We start from the raw sequence: 24,393 nt of genomic DNA on the forward strand, positions 1-24,393 counted from the left end.
TTTGAAAATGAACGGGCGTTGTAACGTCACGAAATGTAAATGTCGATTATCCAAAAACGAATCCGCAATGTATATGTTTTAGTTCACTGCATTGAAGAACAAACCAATAAATTTCTATAGTGGGAGAAATTTTCAGTTTAAAATAAAACTCCGAGCAAATTTTCCAAGATGTTGGTTGCACGGTAGAGGGGGTCGAATTCTAGCGCGTTGTAACGTCACGCTACAAATACGCATTTTAAACATTTTTTTCTAATGAAAACTAAATGTTAAACAGGTCAAACATATCGGAAATTTGTCAAGGAATCTGAATATGATAAAATATTTTGAGGTTTACAGTCGTTTTTATGAATTTTAGTGAAAAATCTGACTACGAATGCGTAGAAACGTTGTAACGTCACGGTAGCGGGTAGAATGTGCCTTATCTCGACGGCGTGATGAGTTATATGCTGAAAAAATTTAAATATCTGGTGGTGCAAAATAATGGATCTCAGCGTGCTAGTCTTTGGAACAAAACTAGAAGAATATGGGTGATACTAAACCAAAGATGGGTGCCGGTGTCATTAACCCTCATGAAGGAGTATTCATACTATTGATTAGCAATAACTTGGCCCTCCGAGCCATTTATCACAAAACGGATTTTCAATAGAATAAAGTTCCCGTTGAAGCAGTGAAGATAATGCAATGATATATTCACAAATTCGGGTAAATTTGGCTGATTATTCTGATTCTAACATGTTGTGCATTTTCGTGACGTTACAACGCGAGCAGAACCCTGTTTGAAACTGAACGGGCGTTGTAACGTCACGAAATGTGAAAGTCGATTATTCAAAAATAAATCCGAAATTTGAATGTTTTATTCCATTGAATTGAAGAACAAACCAATAAATTTCAATGGTGGAAAAAAAATTCAGAATATCATTAAAAACCGAGCAGATTTTTTAAAATGTTGGTAGAGCGTTAGAGAGGGTCGGATTCTAGCGCGTTGTAACGTCACGCTACAAATACGCATTTCGAACACGTTTTTCTAATGAAAACCAAATGTTCAATAGGTCAAATATATCAGAAATTTTACAAGGAATCCGAATATGAAAAAATATTTTGCGGTTTACGCTCGTTTTCATGAGATATAGAGGAAAATCTGACTCCGAATGCGTCAAAACGTTGTAACGTCACGGTAGAATGTGTCTATTTCATTGCTAACGTTCTGGTGAGACACTCGAAAGTGGTTCCGGTACACTACCGGTAGTCTTAAAGTGGCCTGAGACTTTTCTTGCTGATCGTTCTGCGCGTCATCGAAAAGGCCGATATTCAATGCGCGGTGTGTATGCGTTTGATTCCGTTCTACATTTGACCACTTCCGGCGGAGCACCTGGAACCGGTTTTGGCACAGTATTGGTTTTCCAGAATGTGGTCTATGATTGTTTCTCTTGTTAACCGTGCATCAGGTTACCAAAACAGCTATTTATGGGGTTGGTTCTCCTTTACATTTGACCACTTCCGATGGGGCACCCTTAATCGGTGAGGAATACTACCGGTTGTTCCAAATATGGCCGGAACCTTTTTTTTTTGCCAAATCAAGATACCTAAAAATCCGCGATTTCATTTGTCGCATGGGCTTGGTTTACTTTTTTGTTTGGTCATTTCCGGCGGGACACTCGGAACCGGTTCCGGATCACTACCGGTTCAGATACATATGGTCTCAGAATATTTTCCTGCTGGCTGTTCATCAGGATATCAAAAAAGCCACTATTTGATATGTCGCATGTATGGGTTTGGTTAACTTTTAAACTTGGCCACCTCTGGCGGGACATCTGGAACCGGTTCCGGAACACTATTGATTCCGATATGTTCTGAGAATGCTTTCCTGCATACTGGTCATCAGGTTATCGAAAAAGCCGCGGTTTGATATGTCACATGCATGGTTTTAGTTCAATTTTATATTTGGCCACTTCCGGCGGGACACCCGGAACCGGTTCCGGAACACAACCGGTTCAAATATGGTCTGAGAATATTTTCCTGCTTACCTTTCATCAGGATGTCAAAAAAGCCACTATTTGATATGTCGCATGCATGGGTTTGGTTAACTTTTATACTTGGCCACCTCCAGCGGGACATCTGGAACCGGTTCCGGAATACTACCGCTTCCGATATGGTCTGAGAATGTGTTCCTTCTTACTGTTCATCAGGGTATCGAAAAAGCTGCTGTTTGATATGCCGCATGCATGGGTTTGTAGCATTTTAATATTTGACCACTTCCGGCGGGACACCCGGAGCCGGTTCCGGAACACTACGGGTTCAGATATGGTCTGAGACTGTTTTCTAGCTTACCGTTGATCATATTATCGAAAAAGCCATGGTTTGATGTGTCGCATGCATGGGTTTGTAGCATTTTCATATCCGGCCCCTTCCTGGGGTACCGGTCCGGAACACCTAAATGGCCATAACTCCGGAACGGCTGGACCGATTCGAACCATTTTCAATAGGAAACAATGGGACCAGATTCCGCGTCGAATGAACCATCGGTCATTAAAATCGGTTGAGGTTTACTGCCAAAAAGTGATGTGAGTTTTTTTGTACACACACATACATACACACATACATACACACACACACACACACATACATACACACACACAGACATCACCTCAATTAGTCGAGCTGAATTGATTGGTATATGTGACTCGACCCTCCGGGCCTTCTATCAAAAAGTCGTTTTTGGAGTGAACATATAGCCTTTCCAGTACACTACAGAACACTAAGAAAGGCAAAAATGCTGTGATAAAACCGCTAGTTCTATCATAAGCTCTATTGGAGGAATCATCAGGAACACAGAGTTTTATCAGAAAAATATGTCGCCTAGCCGGGATAATTCATGTAAATACAGAAAAATTATTACTCAATTTTATGATTTCACGTACAGCTCAAGATCAAATTAAACCATACAACACGTTTCCCTGATTTTATTTTGTCAGAAAAATTACATAATGTCTTTTATACTCCGCTGTGTTGAAAAAACCTTTAGTGCACCCAATTCCACCGAGTAAATTTAATGCATTTAACTTCCAAATTATGCATAGTTTGTGTGGTGCACTTAGTTTTTGTCATTATCACAGTCACATTCACCACAAATTTTCCGTGGCATGTCTCCTGACACGTATTAAATAGGAAAACAAATCTGAATTCCATATCTGCATCTTTCCAATTGATGGCTGGATAAATAACCAAGCATAATTTATTCTGACGATCAAACATTGAGAGTGAAAAATATTCAAAACAATTATTTGACAAGTCAGAAGATGGTTTTATTTAGAAGATTGATAAAATTATGATACATCCCGAAATTCTAAGCCGGTTTGCATACGAAGTTCTGTAGACCCCAATAAGACTGGGCCAACTAGCCAAATGATAAATACACATTGTTTATTAAATAAAACGAGCAGTTGATGATTTTAACCAACTTTATTCAGAATACAGCATATTGTGACCCATATTTTTGTATTTCCAGTCAATCGTCATGATATTTTGAAGAACAGTTGAGTTCTCTAACAATCAACTTCATTCTTCAAAATTTTCATTTGCACAAAGGTGTTTTTAAATGATTTCATTATTATTTATCACTTAATACCAAATTTAATCTAACTTTTTATCATTTTCGCTTACTCAACAAGTTGTCTAAGAAGTCCCTTCATCAAAATTTTTGAAAATCGATAAAGAATTCGAACACCATTTTTTCTGACATCAAGTTTATTATTTTTCAGGTTTTCTACTGGACATAAGACCTACCGTTTCTTGGCTTTCTGAACACATTTGTTTTAAACTAATTTATTTTTCCAGCCCCTTTGATCCTTCAGATGGCAAAGCTTGTCATCATACCATAAACACGAATGGAGTAAGCAGTAATTAAGATATTCATTTGCTTAAAGTTTGTTACTGGATGTATTGTTTAGAAACTTGAAGCAAACATTTTTGCATTGGAAAAAGTCCGTAATTATGATTCTTGTTAAAATATTCCAAAGAAAATTGCGTTAATTAATCGAGAATTTTTTTTTTACCGAAACAGAAACTTTCATGGGGTTTGGAAATTTAATGTTTTATTTGTGAGATTTTTCTGTTCTCTAATATGCTACTTTTTTGACCACTTTGTGCATTTTAAAATTTTAACCATCTACATAGTTTACAGAGCCCTATTTTTTTTTTAACTTCTATAAGAAACATCAACAAAGTTGGTATTATTTGCTTCATTAGAATGTTTACTCTAATAGCTAGAAGAAACTTTTTTAAATATTGTGGTCAAATTGAAATGGCAGTCAATCGTTAGTTTATTTATAATTTCTGCAACAGTCTATAAAACAGGGCCTGCTTTACGGTTGCAAACATTTTATACATGTAAGAATTCTTGTGATTTCTCGTCCATAAGCAAGTAATATTCACTGCATTTCCAGAAAGGACCAGTACCAATATAAGCCAAATCGTCATTTAGCATGACTAGTTCCTCAAGTAGAAAGATCCAATTCAACTGGCTCCTGAAGCGGCTTCCTCATTCCATTGCCTATGCATTGAAGCCACTCGCTACTACCGCTGGTCATCGTCCTGTCAAATCTGCCGTTTTAAAGCACACCAAATGCGTAAACTGCTCTGTCGATCGTCGAGGAGGTGCATAGCAGCTGGGGAAAAAGACTCTCGTCAAATGTAACCAACAACTCCTGGACTGAGTATTTGGTATATTACCACAATTTTAGATTTATCTGTGACCCAATTGCCGTTACCGACTGGTGCTCGGTATGCATGCATCCTCCTTTAAGCGACTTTTGGACACACCAGTGCCTGGGTTGCGTAACAGTGGTTCAGATTTAGCTACTCCCGGTCAGAAAGAAATAGCTACTGAATAACATATCAAGGTTTTAATGCTGAATACTATCATACCTCGATATGCCCTTCATTAGGTGGGCATAAGAGGCAAAATAACAAAAACGAATACACTGGAACCTCTTTTTATGCGCATGGCTGGGACTGCATAAATTAAAAATGTGCATAAATTAAAAAATGCATAAAAAGAGGGAAATTTATGCATAAATTAAGTTTGGGCTTTAATTAGAAAATCTAGCTTGCGAGAACAGATCTTGCTCCTGGGCAGATGAGGTGGGGCTAAGGGGGTTTCCAGAATGTTCCCAGAGAGCCCAAAAAGGGGGTTCCAAGGGGCTTCAGGGGCGTTTTAAGGGGTTGTTTCGGGGGGTTTGAGGAGCCTTACAAGGGTGTTCTGTCAAGATTTTTTGGTATTTTCATTGGATTACGGAGAATTCTGGGGTATTTCAATAGTATTAAGTGGGTTTCAGGGGCGTTCCAAGGGGCTTTAGGGGCAATTCAAGGGATCTCAGGAGACTTTAAAGGGTGCATGAGGTTTAAGGGGCGATTTAAGGTATTTCAGAGTCTGCTCTGAAACTTCCTGAAATGCCTCAAAAATCCCCCTTGAATCCCACGGCGACCGCATGTAACGCACCTGAGAGGCTTTGAAACCCCAGAGAACTTCTCCGTAACGCTACCGTAACGCATCTGAATCCCCCGAAAATGCTCTGAAACGTCTTGAAATGCCTCCAAAATCCCTTTTAAATCCCCTCGGACCCCACGTAACGCACCTGAGAGGCTCCGAATCCCACGAAAACTCCTCGTAACGCTTAAGCAACGCCTCTGCATCCCGCCGAAAATGCTCTGAAACGTCTTGAAATGCCTCCGAAATCCCCCTTAAACCCCCTCGGACCCCATGTAACGCACCTGAGAGGCTCCGAACACCCTGAAAACTCCTCCGTAACGCCTCCAAATCACGCCGAAAATGGGCTGAAACATTTTGAAATGCCTCCAAAATCCCCCTTAAACCCCCTCAGACCCCATGTAACGCACCTGAGAGGCTCCGAACACTCTGAAAACTCCTCCGTAACGCTTCCGTAACGCCTCCAAATCACGCCGAAAATGGTCTGAAACATTTTGAAATGCCTCCAAAATCCCCCTTAAACCCCCTCGGACCCCATGTAACGCACCTGAGAAGCTCTGAACACCCCGAAAACTCCTCCGTAACGCATAAGTAACGCCTCTGCATCCCGCCGAAAATGCTCTGAAACGTCTTGAAATGCCTCCAAAATCCCCCTTAAACCCCCTCGGACCCCATGTAACGCACCTGAGAAGCTCTGAACACCCCGAAAACTCCTCCGTAACGCATAAGTAACGCCTCTGCATCCCGCCGAAAATGCTCTGAAACGTCTTGAAATGCCTCCAAAATCCCCCTTAAACCCCCTCGGACCCCATGTAACGCACCTGAGAGGCTCCGAACACCCCGAAAACTCCTCCGTCACGCCTCTGAATCACGCCAAAAATGATCTGGAACATCTTGAAATGTCTATAAAAAAATCCTCCTAAACCAAAACCCCTAAAAACGCCTCCATAACGGCTTTGAAACCAGCCTAAAATTCTGAGACTCCCAAAATGGCTCCGATATCCCCTTAAGACCCACTCGGAGCCCATGTAACGCACATGAGACCTTCGGACACGCCCAAAAACGAACCTGTAACCTTCCTTTGCTCTCATCTGTAAACACCTCCCGGTCGCCGTTGCAATAGTTCCTGGCATTATTAAATATTCTTATGCACAGTATTGGTTCTGAGTAGCTCTCCCTATTTTTATGCAGGGCATAAAAAAGGTGCATAAATTAAAAGTGCATAAAAAAAACATGCATAAACAGAGGTTTTAGTGTACCATAATTTTGTATGCATAACACCTAGAAAATAACAAGTAGTGTTATTTCAATAATGAATGCATACCTAAAATTTAGAGTGTTGTATTGTTCTCCATAAAGTATTGAATAGCAAAGCAATAACATGTTTTGTTATAAAATTGTTCATTTGTTCGATAGTTCCATGGTGTAATAGCAAAACATATTCTTCAGTTATATCACTGCCAAATCAACAAATACCACATCAATAGCAAACTATGCTCAAATACCTCGAATTGTTATTGTCATGTTCTCATAAAATTTTGTAGAGTACATAATATAATAATAGTACTTTTAGGTATTAGAGCACAGGTTGTTCTTTGCAAGATATTTGTAGGGTATTTCCTTCTGCTCGGGATTTACCTGCACTTTGACTTGCCAACTGAGGAAATTTTGATGGCCGAGCACTTTGGGCCTCTTGTCGATTGCTTGCTGTACGCGAAACAACTCACAACACTTGGGAAGTTTTGTGCAGCTTTATGGCCTCCCCTCCACATCACCAACAAATCTTGCTCCTGTCAGAGTCTATGCAGCCCCCTAACTTGTGTCCTGGTTCAAAACAGTTGAAGCATCCGAGCATGCCGACCAGTTCACTCTCAGCTTCCCTATTTCAACGAACTCATTGGCGTCCTTCACAGGTAGCTGAGCCAAAGCCACATGTGTCCCCGCCGGGCCTTTCCGTAGCCGAACAGCTGCAGTAGCGGCCACCTGTATCTCACACTGCTACCGCAATGCGTCGGGTCAGTGATCTCGTCATGTTTCTGATTTTAAGAGTCACTCCAGCGGTTAGAGCCCTCATCTCTACACCCTCATCGAGGACCTTTTCTGCCAGACACTTGTAGGCGGCTTCCTTACGCGTTTTGTCCTGCTTGTGTTCTAGGATAATTTCGCCGGTACGAGTACGTCCAGTGCTGCGTTCGTCGGCTCCAAGATCTGTGAACTTGGAATCGCTTCTCATCGCCTTACCTCTCTGTACATAGACTCGTGTACGATTTGGCTTTCAACTCTACGCCTCCCGATGAACACTCTGAAAACTTTATAGCTCAATAGCCGACCGATCGTGGTTACCGTCCGAACTCAACTGACCGACTCCCCGTTCAGTCCCGAGCAAAGTCCCGAGTCTATCGAATTATCTCGTGCTTTCTCTTTTCATCCGTGCATACGTCTTCCCGTCACTGAAACCCATTTGTATCAATGTCTCTACTATCCCAAGGTATACTATAGTCAACCGTTACAACTCGGTATGTCTTGATCTCGAGGGCATCGCCCTTATCACGCTTCGAACCTACTCTCCCTACTAACCTTATCGGCCAGACTGAGGCCTGCATGTCCTCTGCTGTACGTATGAGTCGTCTCCATTCTACTCAGTCTATGGCTGTGCGTCTCCAGTTCGAAGGGTCCGCAAATCCTCCTCCGCTTGATCGACCCACCTAGCACACTGCGCACCACGTTTTTTGTGCCGGCACTCGAGAACCATTTCAATCGGGTTGCTATCCGACATAACGTCGACGTGACGTGACCTGATCACCGTTGCCTACAGATTTTCGCATGCAGCTCGTGGTTCCTTCGCTTTCTCCAAGTCCCCTCTTCCGTCTACACTTCACCGTAGATGGTACGCAACACCTTCCGTTCGAGCGCTGCCTAAGAGATACTCTTCCAAATTTTATGCCGCCGTCTATCATAGATTGTAAGAGAGATCGTTGCGCAATATTAGGCTCTATTCATGTGAACGCGCTACAACGGACCAGATATTCGCCATCCGTCAGATCTTGCAGAAATGTCGCAAATACAACGTGCCCGCACATCACTCGTTCATCGATTTTAAATCGGCATAGGGTATCGGGATGCTTTGTTGGCATAGTCCCCTCGTTCGGCCTATCTCAACGTAAACCAAAAACTCAAACAAACACGCATAACTGGATATCGGAAAAGCTATGCGACAAACAACTGCAACATTTTGTTTCAATTTTAGCACTTTGGAACATTAAAATTGAATGAAATTATCACTTTGTTTAGCTTTTGTAGACGCCATGATTCTTCGGCTTAGTGGGTAGTCTATACACATGATCATAAATGGCATGATTCTGGAACTTTTCGAAATGACTTTTCAATAACTAAACATTTGATCCGACGGTCAGAGGCGCTATTTAGAGCTTGTGTATTTGTTTTCAACGAATAATAACTATTTTACAAATTGAATGTGGGCCGAATATTGAGGACATTTTTTTCACTATGTACCCAAATCTTGGCCCATCCGTAAAGTTACATAAAAACACCGATAAAAAGACGTCAACAACATTTCTTGCGTAAGAACCAGAAAGAACGAACAGGAAGAAAGATTTTGTGTGCGGTGACAGTAAAAATATAACACAATAATAGGGTTGCGTTGTTTTCGTTACTAAATTAAGAAAGAACTTTAGTTTAAGTGCTTTATTTATAGTTTTTTTGAAAATTTGGCTCCGAAAATGTAATTTAAAAGTAAGATTGGTGAACAAACAGAGATAATACTTCGGCAGAAATATTGAAAAAATGAGATAATTAGTGGCCCTAGTGCATGGAAAGCAATAGGCCAACGTTGTATCCACTAATAGGCCAATTTTTGTACCATAGACCAACGTTGCATACCATCGCATCGAATCCTTTCAACTTAATCAAGTAAATTCTTGAATATTTACGTTTGTTTACTTCCAATTGGTGAAACATGCATTGCCTAGAGTGTGTAATAGGGTCAACATATTATTTCTAGTGCTATTAATTCATGAGTTATGGTCAAAATTGTCAAAGTGGCTTGCAAATTAGGCCAAGGAATGGTACATATACCCTATATAAAACGATAATAAATTTGTCAGTATTATTGCTGATGCAGCTTTTATGTAGACAGAAAAGTTTGGTGAATTAAATTGAAATTAAAAACACAATGAAAATGACACATTAGTGTAATCGGGATTATTTTATTACACAAATTGGAAATATTTCCGGGATGTAGTAAGGATGTCAAATGCCAAGCAAAATTCATCGTATACTATATATGTTGCAAGATACTTCCAAAAATTGCAACGCGCTTCCATTATAACGCACTAATAAAATTTAAAAAAAATATTATTCCAGGTCATGCGAACATTGCTCATGAGTTTTCTCAACATGGCATCCATTGAAATCTAGGCCGGTGATCGGTCCATCATCGATGGTTTTAATCGACATCACCATAAGATCGTCTTAAATTTCTTCCAACTCATGCCAGAGCTAAAAGCATAACCCATGGATACTAGGATTTATAACGTTCTCAATGCAGCCTGGTTGGCCTCCATCAAGAACGTCTTTAATTTATTACATCTTATGCAAGGGTAAGAAGTATTACTCAAGAGTACTCAGGTTTATAACATTCTTGATGTAGGTTTATGCAAACTCCGCCGAGAACGTCATAAATCATGTACGCCAAACAGTGGCGTAGCCAGAAATTGTCACTGGGAGGGGTTTTCAACGGTCAATGAAACCTTTTTTGATTTGCCACTTACATTTTGTAAACAGTAATGAGCAATTGTATTCGTAGTTTGAAAACAGCGGCGCAGCCGAAAAATTTTTTCGTCGCAAAGCGCTTTATACTGAAAATTTGTTCCAAAATTTTTGGCTCTGTTGGGGGGGGGGGGGGGGGGGGGGGGGTTTAACCCTAAAACCCCCCCGTGGCAACGCCAGTGACGGCAAATTGTAAACAAACAACAAATTATCGCACCGCGGTGGATTTTGTGAACTTCGTGCGATAAATTTAATCATCAGCCCGGTACCGTTGCCAACCAGGCAGACCTTTTTCAGGAACCGGCCTTGATGTAGTGCAGCGCCTTATTCCTCCGGTCAGCATTTCCAACAGGTAAGTGATTTTGCAGGTCGATTATTTGACTCCCGATTACAAGGGAATCGACGTCCTGGATGGCCAAACCAACCTCATTTCGAATGCTGCAACCGGAGGAACTTGGCACTGCACCGCGTCGCGGTTGGGTTTCCGGGTAGGTGTTCTTGATTGGCAGCAATAATAGAACGGTGATAATCAAAATCTGATGCTTGAATTTTTTCTTGTATTTTTCATGTACCAAACTGTTCTCATGCGAGAACAGTTGCTCTTGATCAAGAACGGATGATTGAAGATAACTACAATAACCTTATAAAACTGAAAATAAGTTCAACAGTTCTTGTTGTGTTTATGGTTTTATGAACTGAACCTCAAGTGTTCTTGAGTGTTTTAAAACCACATATTGATGAAGAATAGTTGTGCTCAGCTGAAACTCCGATAAGATAAACTAAAATATACAATGTTCCGATAAAACTATCATAAAACAAATAAAACCAAATAGAATTAGGATTGTTACTTGGGAGGGACACTCTCAAGCCCCTTCGAATCTCGCAGAGGGTTACGGCAAGGTGATGGTCTTTCGTGCTTGCTGTTCAATATTGCTTTAGAGGGTGTAACAAGGTGAGCGGGGATAAACACGAGTGGAACGATTTTCATGAAGTCCGTTCAGCTGCTTTCGCTGGTTTCGCTGATGATATTAATATTATAGCTCGCAAATTTGAGGCGATGGCGGAAACGTATATCCGAATAAAGAATGAAGCCAGGCGATTCGGATAAGTCATTAATGTGTCGAAGACAAAGTACATGATGGCAAAGGGCTGCAGGGAAGAATCACCGCGCCCGTCACTCCGAATTTCTATCGACGGTAATTAAATCGAGGTGGTTGAAGAATTCGTGTATTTGGGTGATGACCGCCGACCACGACACCAGCAGAGAAATTCAGAGACGCATTGTGGATCGAAATCGTGCTTACTTTGGACTCCGCAGAACTCTAAGACCGAACAAAGTTCGCCGTCAGATGAAATTGACTATCAACAAAACGATGATTGGACCGGTTGTCCTCTATGGGCACGAAACATGGACCCTACGTGCAGAGGACCAACGCGTCCTTGGAGTTTTCGAACGGAAGGTGCTGCGTACCATCTACGGCGAAGTGCAGATGGAAGACAGGAATTGGAGAAGGCGAATTAACCACGAATTGCTTTAGCTGCTAAGAGAACCAACCATCGATCACACCGCGAAAATCGGGAAGCTACGGTAGGCGGGTCACGTCATCAGGATGTCAGATATTAACCCGACCAAAATGGTTCTCGAGCCATGAACCGAGTAGGATGGAGACAACTGCTTCGTACAGCAGAGGACGCGCAGGCCTTGGTCTGACCAGTAAAGTAAGTAGGGTCGGGGACCATTTGAGCAGGAGGACCTATTTTGGGCACTTGCTGTTATAATTCACACAATATTGAACCGATCGAGATGCCATGTTCAAAAATTCAAGTCAATTGGTTTGAAATTGACTGACTTATAGCAGGAAATGCCCAAAATAGGCCCCCCGCCCAAATGGTCCCAGACCCTAAGTCAATCCGAGTTTAACCAGTTTAATTGTAGATTGAGCTGATAGCCTGTTAGCAAAATATTTGTCACTTGTGAAGGGTTTTCTATACAGCCATGTTTTGATTCCATAAAGATTTGTTAAAAAATTATATTCTCCGTGAAAGTATGCGTGTATCGTTAACACTATTTGGATTTGTCCTCTAGAAAAACTGTAAAGACATCGGCAAAAATTGATTTCTTTTATACCAAACAAGCCGCCCAGATTATGATGACTAGGCCAACGAATAATGCACAAGGCATATAATGTGAAATGCTAAGCGATTTTTAACAGTAGCACAGCGCTTCTCCAGCAAAGATCCCATTCAATGAAGATATCTCATAAAAGTCACAATCGTGTTTTAAACATAAGTACTCTTTAATACCCTTCATCAGCTAGTAACTCTTCAATTCACCATCAGCATTTGTATTTTCCCACGTGGGACGAACGGCCGTGGTTCTGTATATACTTCTCAGTAACTGTCTGTCTCTACTCGTCTTGTCTTATGCCATGGGCGGTTCGTTCATCATTACCGCATCGCGGCGAGCTGTGATAATCCTCACCATCAGCTGTGTGCAGTGCATCCAACGTTTGCCGCAGCCGCCGTGTTGCCCTTCTGGTGGGAACAGATTCTTTGCATCGCGCCTCGTTCAGTGATGAAAAACCACCATCCAGTGTAAACACCGTTACTCAACGATTGAAGGAATAAATTTCTTCCGCAAATATACGTTCATCAGCAGCAGTACAGAGTACTGTGTAAGCCTAGATTTATACTCACAAAAACTTTCACTTTCAGCGCGTTTGTCTCCTTCGCGCTTGTCACCATTCAGTTGATTTCTATTAGCATTAAACGAGTTTACTTACTACGCGCGAGATATGTATACAGCAGCGCAGCATCAGCCAGCAGTGATTTAATTGAATGATTGTCCCACCGCACAGCCGAGCGACCGCGAACAAGAGCCCAAAGGAGATCCGCTACATTAGCAGAGACGGTGCAACGAACTTGGTGTGGATTACTCACAATTGCATCGAGACGTGCGTAGGTATATGGCTAATAGTGTGGCCCACTTGGTCAATCAAATCACGCCGAGGGAATCTGAAAGACACCGATTGTTCGAAATTTATGTTTTTATTTGCTGGCAAGATGCGATACGACGCTCTGCCAAGTAGGGTGTAAGATCAAATGGGCCGAAGCCAAATGCAGCTCAATGTCAAAGCGCGCTTAAAAAGGCTTAAGAGTATGAAGGATATGTAAGTGACCGTGGAATCTCGTTGGGTAATCATTTAGATATCATAGTAATATTCCAGGATAAAATCGGTAAACGTGCATAGATTTCGTAAGTCCACGACGGGTTAGATTCCTGGTTGCTCCAGGATCTTTTCGTATCTATCTCTAGGACCAGTTTCCAATCAGGGATCACCTATGTTATAAGCCGGGAGTGGTCTCGTTAGGTTGTATTTATTTTTTTGGTTCTTCGTTCCTACGTTCTAAGGAGCAATGCCAATGATATAGATTTATGGCAACGAATTATGATCCGTCACCCCAGATTGGTGACCACTGAGTTCTGGACATCTATTAGGATATTGATTGTGATGCTGCCTCAGATGTCAATTCTGACAATATACTTGTGCTTCTTCCCAACATTGTCGGTTCTTGGTAGACCTGGAAACTACTGCATCTTTACATTATTAAATTCTCCATCTCCTGGTACTGTTTGAGACTCCCAATTTTACAAAGTGAAAAAAAAAAACAAAAATGGAACTCCAAAGGAATCTACAGAAATTGCCAAAGCTAATCCTAAACAATTCCCGTAAAACAATAAAAAAATAAATTCTATCCAGAATACTTGAATTAATCCTTCAGGAAGTTTGCTTAGTAATCTACAGAGAAATTTTAGAACAACTTCCGAATGAACCCTTGGAGAAACATTCATTGATTTTCCAAAAGGATACCAAAAACCATACATGGCATTCCCAAAAAGGATTTACGAAAACCAATTTATGGAATGTTCCCTATTGAAATCTTGTTGGAGAATTTCCGACAACATATTTAGTGAAACCCTTGATGAAATCCCTGGAGCAATCTCCCAAGGATTCCCTGAAGAAAATCTCCAATGGAATGGAGGAACTACCAGCAGGTATTCTGAAAGAAGTTCCAATGGTTTCATGAGAGCATTAAACAATATTTTTTTGAGAAACTCCCCGAGGTTCCCTGAAGAAATCTTCTAAAGCATTTATCAAGAAAATATTTGGAGAAAGGATTAATTCTCCAACAAACATCTCAAAAAATTTCCCCCAAAATCTTTGAAAAAAAATCCAAAATGAATTTCCCAAAAAGTTTATAAATGGTTTTCCCAAAGAAACCCCTAAAGAATCCCTGGAAACAAGGTTACCAATTATCGTATCGTGCAGCACTGGCCACGATTTTTTGACCGATAGGCATTCTCAAGCTCACCGTGTATATTTTGATCGCTAATGCAATGAACTCAGCTGTCACTCTCTAGCTGCGGAAAACTCTCGCTGGTTGCAGTGGCGCATGTAAACAAAGTGACTCATGTTCTTGAAGTGGTGTTCATTCATCGATCACAACTCTCGCACAGCTGCTCGAAAATAAACGATTCGAAGAAAGTGAAAACTCGAGGAGTTTTTATCGCGGGTGATATTTCTCACCGCGATTGATGATAATTTATCACCACGAGTGCCGATTTAAAGGAAAAGCAGCGTGGTATCGATACCGTGTTTATAAACAATGCTCACCAAAGATACACATTTTTATACCTTGATGCATTTACATATGTAAGACTCATATTGCGCTACAATAAAATGAGATTGGTAAGCAACTCTAACGGTATTTTATATACCTAGCTAATAAACCGAAGGGTGTGTGCCATTGGCGAGGTCATTCCATCGAGCAAGAACTGGCTGTTCTCGTAAATTGTGTAATACAAAATACACTAGTAGAGAGCATAAGGGAGTATCTAGAAAAGATGTACATAGGCGCCGTCCACAAATTACGTAACACTCTAGGGGAGGTGGAAATACGGCCGAGCGTTACGGCCCATACAAAAAAAAAAATATACAAAAAAACTTTACGGAGGGGGGAGGGAGACTTAAAATGCCGATTTTAGCGTTTCGTAATAAATAGATGCTGCCATAGTATTTTAGGAAGCGTAGACTCCCCTACAATTATGGGACGGACCGTAAATTACATAATTAAAAAAACATGCGCTATGAGGGAGAAGGGAGGAATCAAAAGTTGTACAAATATACTAAAATTTCATGCATCACATATCATGATCCTGATCATTTAGATAGAGAGATAATGTATTGGACAAAGTTGTTTGCTTTATTGTCCCGCTCATCGGAATTGTTACATTTACGAATCAAGTAAATCCTTGAGATATTTCATAACTTTACCGAGACACCATTCGCCAAACCAATATTTATCAATTAATCAATTCCGAGATTAAAAATCTTCATGCACTTGAGAGTTAGTTGGTGGCATATTTGCTAATCAATCGAAAGGAAAGCATTATTTGACAATTTTAGTGCCCCTCCCTCTCCTCACGAAACAACTTTTGTACAGTAGACGTTCGATAAGTGCAACGTGTTTACGTTTCAGTTATCGAATGAAATTCGCTAACTGCAACAAATAACAACGTCAAATTGCTGTCATTTGGCGTCGAACGCAGCCAAAATGCCTTCAGAAACGCCACAATGCAACTAAAAGTGCATCGGGATCCTGCTGTCATTTTGTTTTTGACGGATAGCGGTGCGATAACTGCAAAATTGTTGCACTTACCGGACTTGCAGTTAAAAAGCATTGCAGTTAAACCGTTTGCACCGAGCGAACGTTTACTGTATCAGTAAATTTTCAAAATTTTGCATAAAACATAACGCAATGCTAGACCTCTTTCCTCCCCATTAGGGGTCACACACAATTTATGTCACGCTTTTAGAGGGGAGGGGGGGGGGGGGGGTTTGCAGAACGTGACGAACCTTACAAAAAATATTGAGGTCCCATACAAAAAGTGTGACATAGTGGGGAGGGGGAGGGAGTTGAAAAAGGTCGATTTTTGCGTGACATAATTTGTGTATCACCCCTAATGTAATATTTGAACGAACCCTTACAGGTCAGCCCTCGATCTACCAAACAACTTCACAACTTTATTTCTGAATAACCCCGATCGCTAATGCACACAAACGGGCTTCTGATGAAACTTTCTTCATGCTCTTGCCGATTCCATAATCGACGATATTTTCGCCGTGAGTGGGAATCGGAATGAAAGCTGAGAATCAACACGATATTTTCGAGCAGGTGATCTTTCGCAGTTGAATGGAATATAGTTCGAGAGCGCACTCTCAATTTTCATTCCAGTTGGTTGGCGGGCATCTCACTCACGCTGGATGAGTTCATTCACGCCTTTGTGAGCAGATGAACGAGTTGTTGTTTTTATGATGAACATTTGGGACGATACACACTGAAATAATTTTTTTGGCTTTCGCGAGAATTTTCGTCTATCAGTAACCTTGCTGGAAAAATTTTCATTGGAATACCTGGATAAATATGAATTCCTGACGGCATCTCTGAAAACAAAATCTAAAACAAGACTTGCAAAATTCCAACACGTGCCCTTGAAGAAGTTGCTCAAACAATATAACAAGCATTCCTGGCAGGAATCTCTGCAAGAAATCCCATTTTGTAGTTGTGTTCCTTAAGTGTACATTCAAAAAACTTCGATCGAGTTCCTGGAGAAAATCCCTATTTTTGTTTTCTTCCTGAAAGAATGCCGGCATCTCCAACGAAGCCCTGAAGAAATTTACATAGGAATCCGATAAGGAATAAGAAGGTGTAATAATAAGGTACACGAAGGGTAGAAACTGCAGAAATTATCGGTACACTAGAACCTCTTTTTATGCACATGGCTGGGACTGCATAAATTAAAAATGTGCATAAATTAAAAAAAGGCATAAAAAGAGGGAAATTTATGCATAAATTAAGTTTGGGCTTTAGAGAATCTTTTTCGCGAGAACAGGTCTTGCTCCTGGGTAGTTGAGGTGGGGCTAAGGGTGTTTCCAGAAAGTTCCCAGAGAGCTCAAAAAGGGGGTTCCAAGGGGCTTCAGGGACGTTTTAAGGGGTTGTTTCGGGGGATTTGAGGAGCCTTTAAAGAGTGTTCTGTCAAGATTTTTTAGTGTTTTCATGGGATTACCGGGAATTCTGGGATATTTCAATAGCATTAAGTGGGTTTCAGGGGCGTTCCAAGGGACTTAAGGGGCAATTCAAGGGATCTCAGGAGCCTTTAAAGGGCGTTGCAAGAGGTTTGAGGGGCGTATTAAGGTATTTCAGAGTCTGCTGTGAAACTTCCTGAAATGCCTCAAAAATCCCCCTTAAACCCCCCGGGGACCCCATGTAAGGCACCTAGGAGGCTTCTAAACCCCTGAAAACTCCTCCGTAACGCTTTCGTAACGCCTCTTAATCACGCCGAAAATGGTCTGAAACATCCTGAAATGCCGCCAATGCCCCCCTTAAACCCCCTCGGACCCCATGTAACGCACCTGAGAGGCTCCGAACCCCACGAAAACTCCTCGTAACGCATAAGTAACGCCTCTGCATTCCGTCGAAAATGCTCTGAAATGTCTTGAAATGCCTCCAAAATCCCCTTTAAACCAACTAGGACCCCATGTAACGCACCTGAGAGGCTCTAAACCCCCAGAAACTCTTCCGTAACGCTTTCGTAACGCCTCTGAATTCCGCAGAAAATGCTCTGAAACGTCCTGAAATGCCTTCAAAATCCCCCTTAAAGCCCCTCCGACCCCTTGTAACGCACCTGAGAGGCTCTAAACCCTCTGAAACTCTTCCGTAACGCTTTCGTAACGCCTCTGAATTTCGCAGAAAATGCTCTGAAACGTCCTGAAATGCCTTCAAAATCCCCCTTAAACCTCCTCGGACCCCATGTAACGCACCTGACAGGCTCCGAACCCCACGGAAACTCCTCGTAACGCTTAAGTAACGCGTTTTCCGCCGAAAATGCTCTGAAACGTCATGAAATGCCTCTAAAATGCTCCTTAAACCCCCTCGGACCCTATATGTAACGCACCTGATAAGCTCCGAACACCCCGAAAATTCCTCCGTAACGCTTCCGTAACGCCTCTGAATCACGCCGAAAATGGTCTGAAACATCCTGAAATGCCTCAAAAAATTCTCCTAAATTAAAACCCCTAAAAACGCCTCCGTAACGCCGCTGAAACCAGCCTAAAATGCTCCGAGAATTCCTGAAATGGCTCCGAAACCCCCTTAAGACCCACTCGGACCCCATGTAACGCATTTGAGACCTTCGGAAACACACAAAAAAACCTGTATCCTTCCTTTGCTCTCCTATGTAAACACCCCTTGGCAGCCGTTGGAATAGTTCCCGGCATTATTAAATATTAATATACAAAATATTGGTTCTGAGTAGCTTTCCCTCTTTTATGCAGGGTATAAAAAAGGTGCATAAATTAAAAGAGCATAAAAATAACACGCATAAAAAGAGGTTTTAGTGTATAACATACGGAGAAGTTTTCGATGACTCATCAACGATGAGCAATTCTTTAGTGGATCTTGGAGATCTTGGGGGAACTCCCAATAGAATTCCTAGATACTCAAGCAATCTCTGGAGGAATTCTGTAACGAGCTCCTTGGCAAATTCACCAGTGAAACGAGGAAGATATGATATTTTTGAAATTTTGTGTGAAATTTAGTGTACTTTCTGAACTACATTAATACTACCAAAACATTTACACTTTCTACTAGATCAGACAGGCGCTAGTTTTGGCATAATGGTGTGAACCCATCAACCAAGCCGGGTCATATGACAGAAGTTTCATTGATTAAAATGTGGCCTTTATGCCTAATTACACCTACAGTTTTGACACTTGTTCGCGAATACTTTAAAATCTAGTACACAGATGTTGGCTTTCTCGGTCTAGGGTCAATCTAAACGGCTAGTTTTAGATTATCCGACGTTTCGGCCGGCTTTATTTGGCCGAGAAAGCCAACAGTTGTCCGGTAGAAAATCACCTAAAATACAATCTAGTATTTTATTATGACTTTGATCTTTACTCCTGTACACTTTGAGTTTAAAATTACCGATAAAGCCATTAGACTATCAAAATTAAGTAGTAAAGATTTTGTAGGGACTATGTCAAAGTATTTTATCATTTCGTTTCGAGTAATTTGAGCAGTTTTAACTAACATCGCACAATAACATGTGGTCCGTGTAACCCATATTTCCAACGGAGTCATTTGCAATTACCAGATCACCATTGAGGTGCTCCTTTTGATGGCAAACATCAAATGTTGCGAACGGTGATTTAATTGCCGTCGGAATATCAAATATAAAGGCATGCCTCCTCTCATCTTTAAGCACATGGTCACGCCGTGAAGAGCTCCAACTAGGTTAAAGTACCATACAAAGATTACGTGAAGCTAATGTTTATCAGCTCCTTCTTATGGGTGACCACTACTTTCAAATCTTAACTCTAGAAAAAATTTGATGGTTTGACGTTGGCTTGCTCCAACGTATCGTAATTTGCGCTCGATTCATAATGCTCATTACCCCACACAAGATGCATACGAAAGTGCGAAATGAGCCGTGTCATTTGAAGTAAATTTCTCTTTTATTTTTCAACTAGCTACACTTTGCGGTGCGTCATATTACCTTAGTTCCACAGCCAAAGATTTGTGCCAAAGCATACTTCACGTTAGTGACGTTGGTGGTATAGGGTGTGTAGGACCATCTGGGCAAGGGGTCCTATTATTGACGCTTTCCACTACAACTAAGTATAGTTCAAATCAATTGACTTAATTTTTTGTACATCTTGGAAATTTTCTAGGATATTTAGCACTGTAGATTAAAGCTTGAAAAAAAAAACCAGAAATAGCTCGAAGTATCACTACAATACATTTTAAATCCTCTTTTAAAGCGGTATGTTTAACCTTTAAATGCCCGTATGAGTGTAATCAGTTTTGTACCTTTTAATTCCACCCTGTTTTGCTTATCCTTTGATAGATACGCGTATTTCGACTACTATTTGTAATCTTCCTCAATGTCACTGAGGAAGATTACAAGTGGAAGTCGAAATATGCGTATCTGTCAAACGATGAGCAAGACAGGGCGAAATAAAAAGATACCAATCTGATTGTATACACTCATTCGAAAAAAAAAATCTATTAGAAGGTTCGAAAATTGCTGTTTTTTAAGGAGCAATGTTTTCGAAATCGGTTTCCATGCAAATTTAGAGGATCAATGTAACTTATATATATTTTTCCTGCTAAAAACTGTTTTTCAGTTTTCGCAGTTTTATTTTAATAACGACATTTGTTTTCATATCTTATTACACTCTACCCAGATGGGTGCATTTAACAGAAACTTCCAATATATGCATGTTGCAGTGTAGACCGTCCACTCTAAGCCAATTTACACAACATCCAGACAAACATCAGCAGAGGCAAACCTCGCGAAATGATACTTGGATAGAGTTATAAATATGTAATTGCTGTTTGTGATTATCGTTTTAGTGAGTCATATGTGTGATGAAACATTCAGCGGACCGTTTCTCCATGCACTGGGGAAAGGAATATAAATAAACGTCATCATACTCATCGCATCAAATTGAAGCATGTCTCTGATGCAGGAAGAACTCGTTCGTCATTGATACGATGAAGCCGGGGTCATTAAGTTCTGCGTAATGTATTTTAAAGCGTACTTAAGCCAGACGGCATGCCCCCACTGACAGATCCAGCAGCGCATTTCGTTTCGTCGTGATTTAAGTAAATCACAAGTCGTGCACTCCTTCAAAGGCTGAGCCATCATCAAAACCACAGCAAGAGAGAGCATTAGCGAAAGGGCACTTTGTTTTCTATCACACGCATGTCCATTTTGGGAAATGCATAACCCGAACCAGCAGCAGTTCAAATCCGTTCACCTTTCCAAGCTGCTACTTATGGATGCAAATTTATTCAAATCCGTTAATGATTTCTTTGCTTTGATTCAGTGTTCCTCGCCGTTTTCGGGATCATCCCACTTCGGTTGCTTGCAGTTTTCGCTTTCAGCTACCTTTTAGAGCTGAAATTATTAATTTCTACAGGTTAGTGAATCCGGATGCCTCGGTCAGCACTCGGTCCACCGAACAGAAATGCCAATCTCGTTGAGCCAGAAACCTGTACTTAAGGGCTCAACGATCAGTCAGTGACCGCTTTCAACTCGTAGCTTCCACTTTCTTCAACGGGGGATATCCCCAAGTCAAACCAACAAAAATGCGGACAGAAACGGAACTTTGCGCTCCAAACAAGCAGTTCTGCAGATAACGTTCCATTAAAATTCTCCTTCCATCGAAAATATGCACTTATACTTAGTCGAGTTGGTATTATCTCGCCAGCAGCAACGAATAAAAAACTTGAAGTGATTTCGATAAAAGTATGTAATTGACGCAAGTATTCCTTCGGTTCCAGATTTCTTTCTGCCATACCATATGTATGAAAACAAAAAATGCCTGGAGAAAAGTCAGTGAAAAGATTCGAACTTTTCACCAGAACTTATGATGCTAATTAAACCCGTTCACGAAGCATAACGCGTGCCGATTTCTTCCCCCCTCGGAAAGGTTGTTGCTGAGCAAGACAGTCAGTAAGTAGATACACTGGATCATTGTCGACACTACTGATGTCGCGTTGTATCAACATGGAGAAAATGCTGCTTAAGGCATCACGGGGTGGCGTACAAGAATATGAACATGAAATTATGTTGTTCTCTGGTATTGAACGAGTATGAGAAAACCGCGCAGCAGGAAGCAATTAGACACGGTCATGTGAAAGCAAAAATTGCATCTCTGGGAGCTCACATGTGACGCAAGAGTTGTCAAAAGATGTAATAATTGTTCAGATGTTACAAGGTGTCAAGTGTTTTCATTTAAGGCACTTTGTTCATTATGGAAAAGCACAAAAAAGGGGAATTGAAATTGTACAGTGATTTTTATAAAATATCAGTTACCTTACTAAGCGTATGCTAATATTTTCATTCCGATCCTTCTCAGAATATAATATTGTTTCTTTTTTGTTAGAAATGAGAAATTAATTGGTGTCATAACAGGTTTGGTTTCGAATAGATTAAAAAAATCAAAATTTCTTTTAAAATTGGCTTTTTCAGTTTTTTAGATTACTTTTTTTTAGGAATTCCTTAACAATTTTTTTACAAGTCCTTATAAAATTCATTGTTCCATTGCAGTTTCATTAAAATTAGTGATTTTTTTTTATTTTCGTTATTAATTTTTATTTTGTTTAGAGAGTAGAGTCCTGAAGGGGAATTCATCTCTAATTCTTTGTTAATTAATAATTAATAATTCTTTGTTAATTAATAATTCGTGGAGCCTCGTAGCCGTGCGGTTTGGGTCACCAAGCTTATAATCGCACCATGCTATGGGGTGAGGGTTCGATTCCCGCTTCGGGCGTTGAAACTTTTCGTGAGAATAGTTTCTTCCCCGTTTCCACTGGTGCATGCTCCGTTGTCCGTTGTCTAATGTTAAGTTCAAAACAGTCTGTACAGCCGAAAGCTGAAGACGTTGTCCGTGTCTTTTAATTTCCTAGGGGCGGGACACCTCTTAATACCGGGATTATTACCTCCTAATAAATATTAGATCGCTAATCCTCATCAAAAACTGTAGCGTTTTTTCTTTGGTATGTCATGACTTATCTTCAATCCCACTTTTGTCAATGAAATGGAAACACGAACGGTAATTTTTTTCTCATATTTCATATTTATCTGGGTGAAATGTAAAGAATCATTAATTTGTTTTAGCTACGATTTTGTGCGATGCAACGCAGAGATGCTTCGAAGTTAACGATGTGTCCACCACCGATGTGTGATAAAGTTATATGAAGTTCTTCTGGGAAAACATCGGTGTTCGTCTCCTGGAGCACACAGCAGATGGAGAATTCAAAACCGTATACTTGCTAAACTTACGATCAACCCTAGTGGACGCCATCGAACACAAATATAAATTCGTTTTCGTACAGCTTATAGAAACTGCTGCAAACTCATTTTACATGCTTTTACTTTCCATTCGTGTAATTTAAATACAGAGAGATTATGATGGAAATACCATGTCGATGGAGTATTTTCATGTGGGCTGCTTTATTGACCTGTAGTCACGAATCCCTTCAGGAACCTCTTCATTAGATCTATCAATCTTAGATGCAAAATACATACAGCATCCTATCGGTACGATAGAAAAGACGAAACTCAAGTAATTCATGGAGTTTTGATGTCACGTTAGACATAAATGTTGATGTATATTAATATAGAATGACAGCTACACCGGAACCTGTATACAATTCTCAAACAACAGGACTATCCTTGGAGCTAGAACTATGCGAGGTTGGGCCCTGGCAGGTGTTTGGAGAAATTTGACATTCGTTCTTGCTTGTTTGTCAAAGGTTTTCGCATGGCTTACTTGATTTAAAAGCATTTGGCTCTTGGATTAATACTTTCTAATACTGCTAATATCATTAATATTCATCTGGACTGTCCCGCCCCTAGTTAATTTCTTTCTTTTCAAATCCATTGGGGATTCATTTGACAATTTCTTCTGAAACCTTTTTGAACTCATACGGAAATTCTTTCAAAATTTGGTCAATAATTCCTATGGAAAAAACTTCCGCAATTTCCGAAATTCGGGAACATGATAAAGCAACTACAGAATCAATTCCCAGATAAATAATCTAAGAAGATTTCAAATAATATACGGAAAACGTTTCCAGAGTACCTATGGCAGGAATTTCAAAAATGCATGAAATTTCCAAAATAATTTGTGCAGAAATTACCGCAAACGTTTTGAAAGAACGCTCCAGAAAAAATGCAGCATGTACTTCTTAAAGGATTAATAAATAAATTACGAGTAAATGGTCTCAAAATTCGTATAGGAGTTATGACAAGAATTCACAAAAGCATTGCTGGCAGACTTTTGCAGTTTATGTATGCAAGTAATTTATACCATTGCAGTGGTAGTCATAATAGGAGAATTTGCTCATGTGCACAATTTTTGAATCACTCTAGTTAGCAGCATTTTTTAGCTTGATCATTGTTGGTGTAAGATTATGCCTTAAGTTCTGAAACGCGAAGGAAAAAAGAAAAATACAAGGCTTATGATTTCAAATCGATGTTTTAA

At 40.5% G+C, this 24,393-nt stretch overlaps 1 protein-coding gene and 1 long non-coding RNA gene across 6 annotated transcripts in view; one reads left to right on the top strand and one right to left on the bottom strand.

Annotated features, from left to right (window-relative positions):
• Positions 1-24,393, bottom strand: part of LOC109416692 (uncharacterized) — a 215,140-nt gene that overhangs the window by 84,618 nt on the left and 106,129 nt on the right. The window lies entirely within an intron of this gene.
• Positions 22,808-23,266, top strand: LOC134287115 (uncharacterized). Its single transcript, XR_009997036.1, has 2 exons — positions 22,808-22,959; positions 23,025-23,266. It is a non-coding gene; the product is annotated as an uncharacterized LOC134287115 (long non-coding RNA).

The sequence above is a fragment of the Aedes albopictus genome, chromosome 2 (assembly GCF_035046485.1).
Source record: "Aedes albopictus strain Foshan chromosome 2, AalbF5, whole genome shotgun sequence".
In the NCBI taxonomy this organism is placed as follows: Eukaryota; Metazoa; Arthropoda; class Insecta; order Diptera; family Culicidae; genus Aedes; species Aedes albopictus.